Below are 8,392 nucleotides of genomic sequence, written 5' to 3' on the forward strand. Positions count from 1 at the left end.
CTTTGGGGCAGCCCTATAAATTACCGCAAGTAGGTAGATAAATATGGGGGAACAAAATGTCACTTCAAGAAGGATCTGAAATATTTTTCTTGAAGCTTGAATTTGTTTTATTTGATGTTTTAATGGGTTGCAAACTACTTTGAGATTTTTTAAAAGTATAAAGTTGTATAGAAATGAAATGATTGTTAATAATAACTGTCCAGACTCCTTGGAAGCCTCTGAAATCCTGCCTGCTAAGCTCATTAGATCTACTGGTAGTCCTGTCTTCTAGGGCAGTAGAAAGCAAGACTACTTTTTTTTTCTTTTTAAGTATCCTGCAATTCCAGGGATAGGGAACCTGTGGCCCTCCAGATGTTGCTGGATGAACTCCATCCTTCCTGGCCATCAGCTATGCCAGCCAGGTCTGATGGGAGTTCATGCCTCTCTCCATCCTTTTGCAGACCACGATTCTCACCCAAGTACACAGCTTGGACACAGACACTTAAGATCCATCATTGAGTATTGCAACCCAGCTTGCCAAGGGGAAAGCAGGCTGAAAATTAGTAATAAATAGGAGGCTTTTTTGCCAACCTAACTGAAGCAGGAGTCAAGGGGCCACATCTACCCCCCGGCCCCCCTCCCCAATGTATAGGATCAAGCTGAGCAAATCAAATTATCTGTATCATTCAAATGCCACAGCCTTCGCTTCACACAGCTTTCATGGAGCCAATTAGCTATCATAATGAACCACAGGTTTCACCTTAAGTACTGAATCACGACTATGCCTGAAGGATGATGTACCAGAACCAAATTAACGTTTCCAAGGCAGGGGACCCAGCTATTTTAACTCTCTCTAGTGCATGAAACCCCTGCATCTCTTTCCTAGCAACTGATAGCTTTGTCAGTGATTGTTTGGGAGCAGTCCCAGAACGGAGGATTCACTACTGTACTTAGCAGGCTGCATCCTTACTACAGTATCCGTCTTTTTGTTGTTGTTGTTTAGTCGTTTAGTCGTGTCCAACTCTTCGTGACCCCATGGACCATAGCACGCCAGGCACTCCTATCCGTCTTTTTACATTATTCTAAAAGAGGGCTGGGGAAGTTCAGGCCCAGAGGTCAAATGCAGCCCTCTCCCCAGGTCACCACGATCACTGGCTTCACTGGACACTCCAGGTGTTTTTGCAGAGTTGAAAAATGTTCTTGAATTCTGCTAACATCTCGTTTGTTTGGATGGAGCAAAGGGAGAGGTGTCTGCCTAGCCCACTGTCCTGAGTGCCAGTGGTGAGCCCTCAAAGTGAAAAGATGCCCCTACCCCTGTTCAAAATTGTGTATCTTAATAGCATGTACTTCAGAAAATCAGTACACAGCATGGTTTGTATCTAGCAACAGTTTGTACTAGTACTCCATTGAAGTTTGCTTTTTAAAATGTATCCCATTTAGAAAAGTGTTTCAATTATAAGCAGTGCCCTGAGCACCAATATGGCAAGTGGAGAGGAAATATGGGTGAAGTGCAACAGTTTCTCCCTACCAGAAATACACTTTATACACACATCAGAAGTTACAAGGACCTATTTTGCCTGGCATTGTGGTTATTCCAAGATCAATGATAGCTACGGTATTAGAAGCCTTGCTCCATTCACAATATTCTTGCAAATGTACTACTCTCTTTTAGCTTCACTGTCATTTTAAACTGCTACATTTGCCAACCATTAAGTACAATATCTGGCTCAGCACCAAAGTGCAAGGTGAAAGGATGGTTGAAAGCCATCCAATCAAGTGTCCTTGTTCCTTTGTATTCCACCGATCATAAAGAATCGGGCTGTCTATGCAAAATCTTATACATTATGCACTTTCAATGGCCTCTAACAGCCAGAAGGTAGCAAGTGCTTTCTCTTGCACCTTCTGATGGTGCTGCCATACTTACAGGGAATATAGCTACCCAAGCACACTCATTTTAAAGTAATGGAAGACAGGTTATGCTTATATATGAAGGCAGCAAACACTAAGTTTTTATTTAACGATACAAAATGTTCAGCTAGACTCAGATCATGAAGTTCTCAGATACTGTACCACAGTTACCTTTGGATTCAACATCTGCAGGCTAAGTTCCACATGGAATTACTTAGTGGGCCTTTTTACACAGTACAGTACATGCTTAGGTGTACACTTGGAAAAATACAGTGCGGGAAAGTGGTAAAAAGGTTTCTGAAAATACCTGTGTTATAATGTCTGAGTGCAGTTGGCCTCAGCCTACTTGGCATATGCTCAAATCTCCCCAAACTTTCACTGGTGACACTCAAATCTTGATCAAGTGATGCAGCCTTTGAAATAAATCTATTCTAATGTACCACTGTATTCTGCTCTGGTCAGACCTCACCTGGAGTACTGTGTCCAGTTCTGGGCACCACAGTTCAAGAAGGATACTGACAAGCTGGAACGTGTCCAGAGGAGGGCAACCAAAATGGTCAAAGGCCTGGAAACAATACCTTATGAGGAACGGCTTAGGGAGCTGGGTATGTTTAGCCTGGAGAAGAGAAGGTTAAGGGGTGATATGATAGCCATGTTCAAATATATAAAAGGACGTCATATAGAGGAGGGTGAAAGGTTGTTTTCTGCTGCTCCAGAGAAGCGGACACAGAGCAATGGATTCAAACTACAAGAAAGAAGATTCCACCTAAACATTAGGAAGAACTTCCTGACAGTAAGAGCTGTTCGACAGTAGAATTTGCTACCAAGAAGTGTGGTGGAGTCTCCTTCTTTGGAGGTCTTTAAGCAGAGGCTTGACAGACATATGTCAAGAATGCTTTGATGGCATTTCCTGCTTGGCAGGGGGTTGGAATGGATGGCCCTTGTGGTCTCTTCCAACTCTATGATTCTAATGCACAGGAAGGGCCATAACTCAGTGGCAGAGCATCTGTTTTGCACGCAAAAGGTCACAGGTTGAATCCTTGGCATCTCTAGGTAAAGTTGGGAATGTCTCTTCTGAAATCTTTGAAAGCCGCTACCAGTACCTGGCTAATTAGACCAGTAGTCCAACAACTTCATATGTAACCGGTTGCAGGAATGGAGAACCTGTGGCCCTCCATATGTTGGTGGATTCCAACTCTCATCAGCCCTAACTAGCTTGACCAAAGGCCAAGGACAGTGGAGCTGATGTCCACCATGTAGCTCAGTCGGTAGAGCATGAGAATCTTAATCTCAGGTTCATGGCTTTGAGCCCTACCTTGCGCAGTGCAGGGGATTGGACTAGATGACCCTCATGGCCCCTTCCAACTCTACAGTTCTATGATTATCAACATCTGAAAGGTTGCAGGTTAGCCACCACTAACTAGGGCACAGCCACCTTGCAATCAAAAGTTGCAGGTGTTGCCAGTTTATAAATACAACCCTGAAAGAGGGAAAAAAAAGTACTTTTGTACTTTATCCAAGAATTGCATTTTTAAACATTTCCCACCAGGCAAGTAAAAATGGAAAGAGAGTCTCACACCTTACTGGCACAGCCCACAGCATGTTGTGAGCTAGAATACAAGGGTAGATTTTCATCGATGTTGATGGTTCCCTTCATTTCATATGTAGAACCTTTTTATTATCCAATAAATTATGCTCACAACTCACCAGTGTGGAACTGATACACATGGGTAAAATCTCCCTTTAAAAAAAACACAAACAAGCTCACCACATTTGAAATTTAAGCATAAGTACCTTGAAAGGGATAAATCCCCTTAGGAGGTGTGAAAAATCCACCAGCTTACTCTGACCATATCCCTCCAATGGGATCTTTTCTTCCACTCTCAAAAAACTAAAATGAAATCCTGCTTTGAGGATACCTTGGCAGCAGGAGGTAAGCCCAAATATTTTTGATTTCTTTAGCCTTTTCAGCTTACCCAGTGATTATGACTCACATGTAAGCTGCGGAGCTGTCAACTTTCCAAAGCCCTGGTGGGTCTAGATCACAGCAATGAGCACTTACGGGATGGAGGAGGAGAGGAGCGAAGAGGTCTTCCCCTAAAGGTTGCGTTGAGGCACTGGGGAGGTCTTTGGAAGGAAAACGCACTGGAGGGGACAGGTTCGGCTTTGTGCTGTCTGCTTGTGAGGAAAAGGAAGGAAGGAAAGCGCTCTTTTCCTTCTTGGGACAGAAGGTGCCATTTCCCATCTTTTCCCCCGGAGGAACTCCCCCACCCCACCTTTTCTCAAAGGAAAAAAAAGGCGTCCCATTTACCGTACAACAGAAACCAAAAACTGATTTGAAACATAAGGAGGGGGGGGGAGAGAAGGAGCACCTATAAAGCAACCCCCGCCCTTCCAGCAAGCACTTCGTGGGCGTGTAATCGGTTTCTCTATCCTCCACAAGCCCGTTTAAACTTCAGGAACCCCAGACGGCAAGGAAATTGGCTGAAGGGAGCCCCCCGCGCGGCATTCCCATTCCAGGACCCTTCTCTAGAGGTACCACTTACCCTCTCCGTTACTCTCTCTTATTCCCTTGAAGCAGACACAAGGGGAACCCCCCTCCCCGTTAAAACGCACCCCGAAGCACGCTTCCCCCTGCTCGCTTTCCATTCCAAACCTTTCCTGGAGGGAGGGCGAGACAATGCTCCCATTCACAGCGCCCCCGTCTCCCTCCTCCTTGGTCCCCCCCACCCGAGCTGCCACGACCGGGCTCCGCTCAACAAAAGGAGAAAAGGCGCAAGGAGGGGAGGTGGTGGCGAAGGCGAGAGGTGGGAGGCCGACTGAGGCAACCTCGAAGCGGGGAGAGAAAGAGAGGGGTGGCCGAGAGGGTTCGCCTGGGAAGGGCCGCTTCCCAAAGGATAAGAGATGTGAGGGGAGGAGCAGAAGAAAAGTTCGAGCCGGGCGCGCACGCTTCACTCACCCCATGGAGGCTCCCCTCTGCCCGGCTGGCTGGCGCGCGCACCGGCTCGGAGAGCGGCACCGGCCCAAGAAACAAAAGTTGCCTTTTTGCGCCCCTCAAGCTGCGCGCTCGCCCAACAACGGAGAGCGGCTCCGCTGCGTTCCAAGCGCCACGACGGGGCGGAGGAGGAGGGATTACATCACCACGCGCCCACGTGAACGCTGCAAACGAAGGCGCCGCCGCCGCTTATGTTGCTGCTGCCCAGCCTCGAGGGAGCGACTCGCGGCGCCGGCTCTGGGGCAAGAACCCAACATTCTGGAGGTGGGTCACGTGGGAAGGGTTCTTCTCCCCGCCTCTCCCCCTCCCCGCTTTCCCTCAGCCAATAACCGCGCGTTCAGCTTGCGCGGCTCCCGGCCTCGCGTGGTTGCTCTCTAGCGCCCCCGGAGGCGGAGGCTCGCGCAGGGAGCTTCCGCGGAGCTTTACCTCCGAGTAGACTCACTCGCCGAGCAGAAGTGGAGCTCTATGCGCATTATATCGCCGTAGCTTCGGGTTTCGCGTTTCGTTGCGATGCCCTCCACTCCAGAACTATTTACTCCAGAATAAAAAAAGGGAAAGGTGTGTTTAAAATAAATATGAGTAAATAAATATTAAATCCGCGGGAAGCTATAAGATTATAGTTGCATAGTTGCTTGGGAGTAAGATCCGCCAGAGTAAACAGGTACAGGAGTTTGATTGCACAAGGATAATCCCATGCACAATTACCTGGCAGGAGGCTCCACTTACCGGGACTCGCTTCCAAGCAAACATTCATAGGATCACTTGGCAATATAAGCCCCTTATTTGGTAGTAATTCCTATTTAAATCAACAGGGCTTACTTCTGAGTACACATGCTTAGGACCAGGCTGCACAACATTCAGAGAAGCTTGTGATGCCATTGAGGTGATGTGTTTTGTTTTATTTGGAATAACAGACAAGCGGTATGTTCCATAGATGACAAGAGGTTTGAGGTTTGTTTGCTTTGTACGTGTAAGGCTGTGATCCTGTGCACACTTAAGTCACACCCTCACAGTACACTTAAATCACATAGCTTCCTCCCAAAGATTCCGGGGAACTGTAGTTCACCCTCACAGAGCTACAATTCCCAGTACCCTTGACAAACTTCAGTTTCCAGGATTCTCTGGGAAGAAGTCATGTTCTGTAAATATAGGGAGTGGGTGCAGGGCTGCAATCCTACACACATTTATGTATGTGCAAGTCCAATGGAATCAATGTGGCTTGCTTCTGATTAGAGCACTGCGAAAGAACAACTGAATTCAGAGAAGGACACCCACACACAACTACCCTTCATCATTATAGATTCCAGAGCACAGGATTGGACTATAAGGCGGCAGTGTTATGCACACTTTTGTGGGATGTGGAACATCAACGTGCAAGTTGCTTCCACCTGAGAGGAACAGGAATATTTTTCCTTTTTGTAAACCAGGTTGAAAGAGGATTTAACTGTGATCTTCTCTCAACCGCACTGGCTGCTTAGAGGCTTCCAGGCACGGGAACCTTTGTTACATCCCAGATGGTCAGGTTCCAACATGCTCTTCTCCCAAGCGGTGAGAAAAATCGAAGGACGCAGCACTTACCTAGGTTTGGTTTCATTTGGAAGGCCGTCGCTGGGATCTAACGAGCATTCTGGAATAGTTGCATTTATTTATAAATATACACAGGCAACCAAATCCACTGCACCACATCATATCCCATGAAAAGGCTACCCACCTCCCATCAACTGTGTGCACTACAAAGACTTATTGCTGGCTATAAGTTCCTACCAGTCTCTTCTGCAGGAACTGGAAATACCAAGTTATGTTCTGCAGAAAAGCAACTGACAGATGTACTATGATATCCCTATAGACTCGCAGCATGCTCCTCCTCCGTTTAGAAAGCACAGCTCTGACAAATCCTTTATTTTTAACATTTCGTTATAGAAACCCTGGACTCATCGACTGCTTATTCCACAAGCCCTCAAGTGTCTCCCATGGGACGTGCCTAGATATCTTCCCAATCTGCCATTTGGATTGTGTGCTTGCCGAGAAAAGCATTGGATGGTCTAATCAGTGAGAACTTCCTCCAGACACACATGTGGTGACCAGAGTAACCACAATCACTCTCCAGTATCAGGGGCCACACTCCAGTATCGGGGGAAGTGCACTTACTTACACACCCACTCTGTATATTACACAGCAACCTTTTGTTCAAGCCCGCAAGAAGCCATAAACTAAACAAAAAAGCCAACAATCCTCTCTTCCTAGAAACTGTTATCCTCTGGCATACTCTCTCTGAGCACTGAGGTTCTATACTATATAGACCATATTTCTCCTAGAAACATGCCCCCCCTTCTGCTGTTAAAAGAAATGGAAAGACACAGGAGATTCGATTATGGATCTCCAAAGTCCTGTATAGTTCAGCCTTTGTTTCCCCTGTTCATTAGGATGCAGTTTTTTTCACCTCCTCACCTTCTATAAACAGGTGTGTTACGTTCATATTAAACATCTGAGAACCACCCACCCCCTGTATTTTTTCAGCACTGCTCTAAGCAGGCTCTGTGCTGTAGGCTGCAATTTTGCACAAGGAGAGAAATGCACACAATTTGGTTATTGGGTGCAGAATCCAGTGACAGAACTTGGCTTTTTAAAAGAACAACAAACAAACGAAAACAATTTGTTTCTCCCAGTTTGGGCAGCAAAGACAGTGCATGGGAAATACCTTGTGAAATACCTTGTGAGATGTTTCACCCCAGCAGCATTTTTTTCAGGGGTTGGAGTTCAGCACCATCCATGAACCTCTTTCCCCGTCCCCAAAGCAAATATGAGTTGCAATCCTATGCATACCTCTTTAAGGAGAAATCTCCGCTGAAATTAATGGAACATACTTCTTGAGTAACCATGCTGCAAATTATGCAAAATAGTCAAATGTATCAAAAACACTTAATTTGCATAATTTCCACCGGTTGCAGAATTTGATTCACCTTGGTGCAGAATCCTAGGGGTATTTTTTAGCTCACACAGTCCTGACTGCAACCATGTAGCAAACAAAACACTACTCAAAATACAAAAGGGAAACCACTGATTGATATTGAAGGATTATGCTAATTTCTCTTTCCCCCCATATAGTCCTAAATCTATATATTGTGCTGTTGGAATGGTTCAGTTGCTGAGTTTGCAGTTTGCAGTCTGATTTCTGTGAAGGACGGAAAAGTTGCCAGTTTGGATTGGATTAAAAGCACAAATATTATTTACAGAGTAGAGTAGACCAATGACTGAAAAGGCTTCCCACAACTTAGCTAAGGGACAGTGAGCTGCTCAGAGGCAAAGTGCCTGAAGCCAAGGGTGCAGGTTAGGTAATGGAAAGAAATGGGTCAAAAATAAAGAAATTTGAAGGAAAGATTGGTGGAAAGGGAAGCTGAGGTACAGAGCAGAGGAAACTCTGGCATGAAAGGAGAGAGAGTGGACTCCAACATGGGCGTAGCCAGGATTTGGGGGGGGCAGGACTTTTGTTGGGGGAGCAGAGCCAACGTG

General features: G+C 46.1%; 1 protein-coding gene and 1 long non-coding RNA gene across 3 annotated transcripts in view; one reads left to right on the forward strand and one right to left on the reverse strand.

The window, feature by feature from the left end:
- The window catches only part of RAI14 (retinoic acid induced 14), a 93,556-nt gene extending 88,571 nt beyond the window's left edge, over nucleotides 1-4,985 (reverse strand). For both annotated transcript variants that reach the window (XM_035100963.3, XM_035100962.3), the window contains exon 1: nucleotides 4,847-4,985. The gene's annotated coding sequence lies outside the window, so the exon portion shown is untranslated. The remainder of the gene's footprint in view (nucleotides 1-4,846) is intronic.
- Nucleotides 4,031-7,379, forward strand: LOC148684464 (uncharacterized). Its single transcript, XR_015946110.1, has 3 exons — nucleotides 4,031-4,422; nucleotides 4,947-5,146; nucleotides 6,803-7,379. It is a non-coding gene; the product is annotated as an uncharacterized LOC148684464 (long non-coding RNA).
- The last annotated feature ends 1,013 nt before the right edge of the window (nucleotides 7,380-8,392 follow it).

This window comes from Zootoca vivipara, chromosome 10, assembly GCF_965207765.1.
Source record: "Zootoca vivipara chromosome 10, rZooViv2.hap1.1, whole genome shotgun sequence".
Classification (NCBI taxonomy): domain Eukaryota; kingdom Metazoa; phylum Chordata; class Lepidosauria; order Squamata; family Lacertidae; genus Zootoca; species Zootoca vivipara.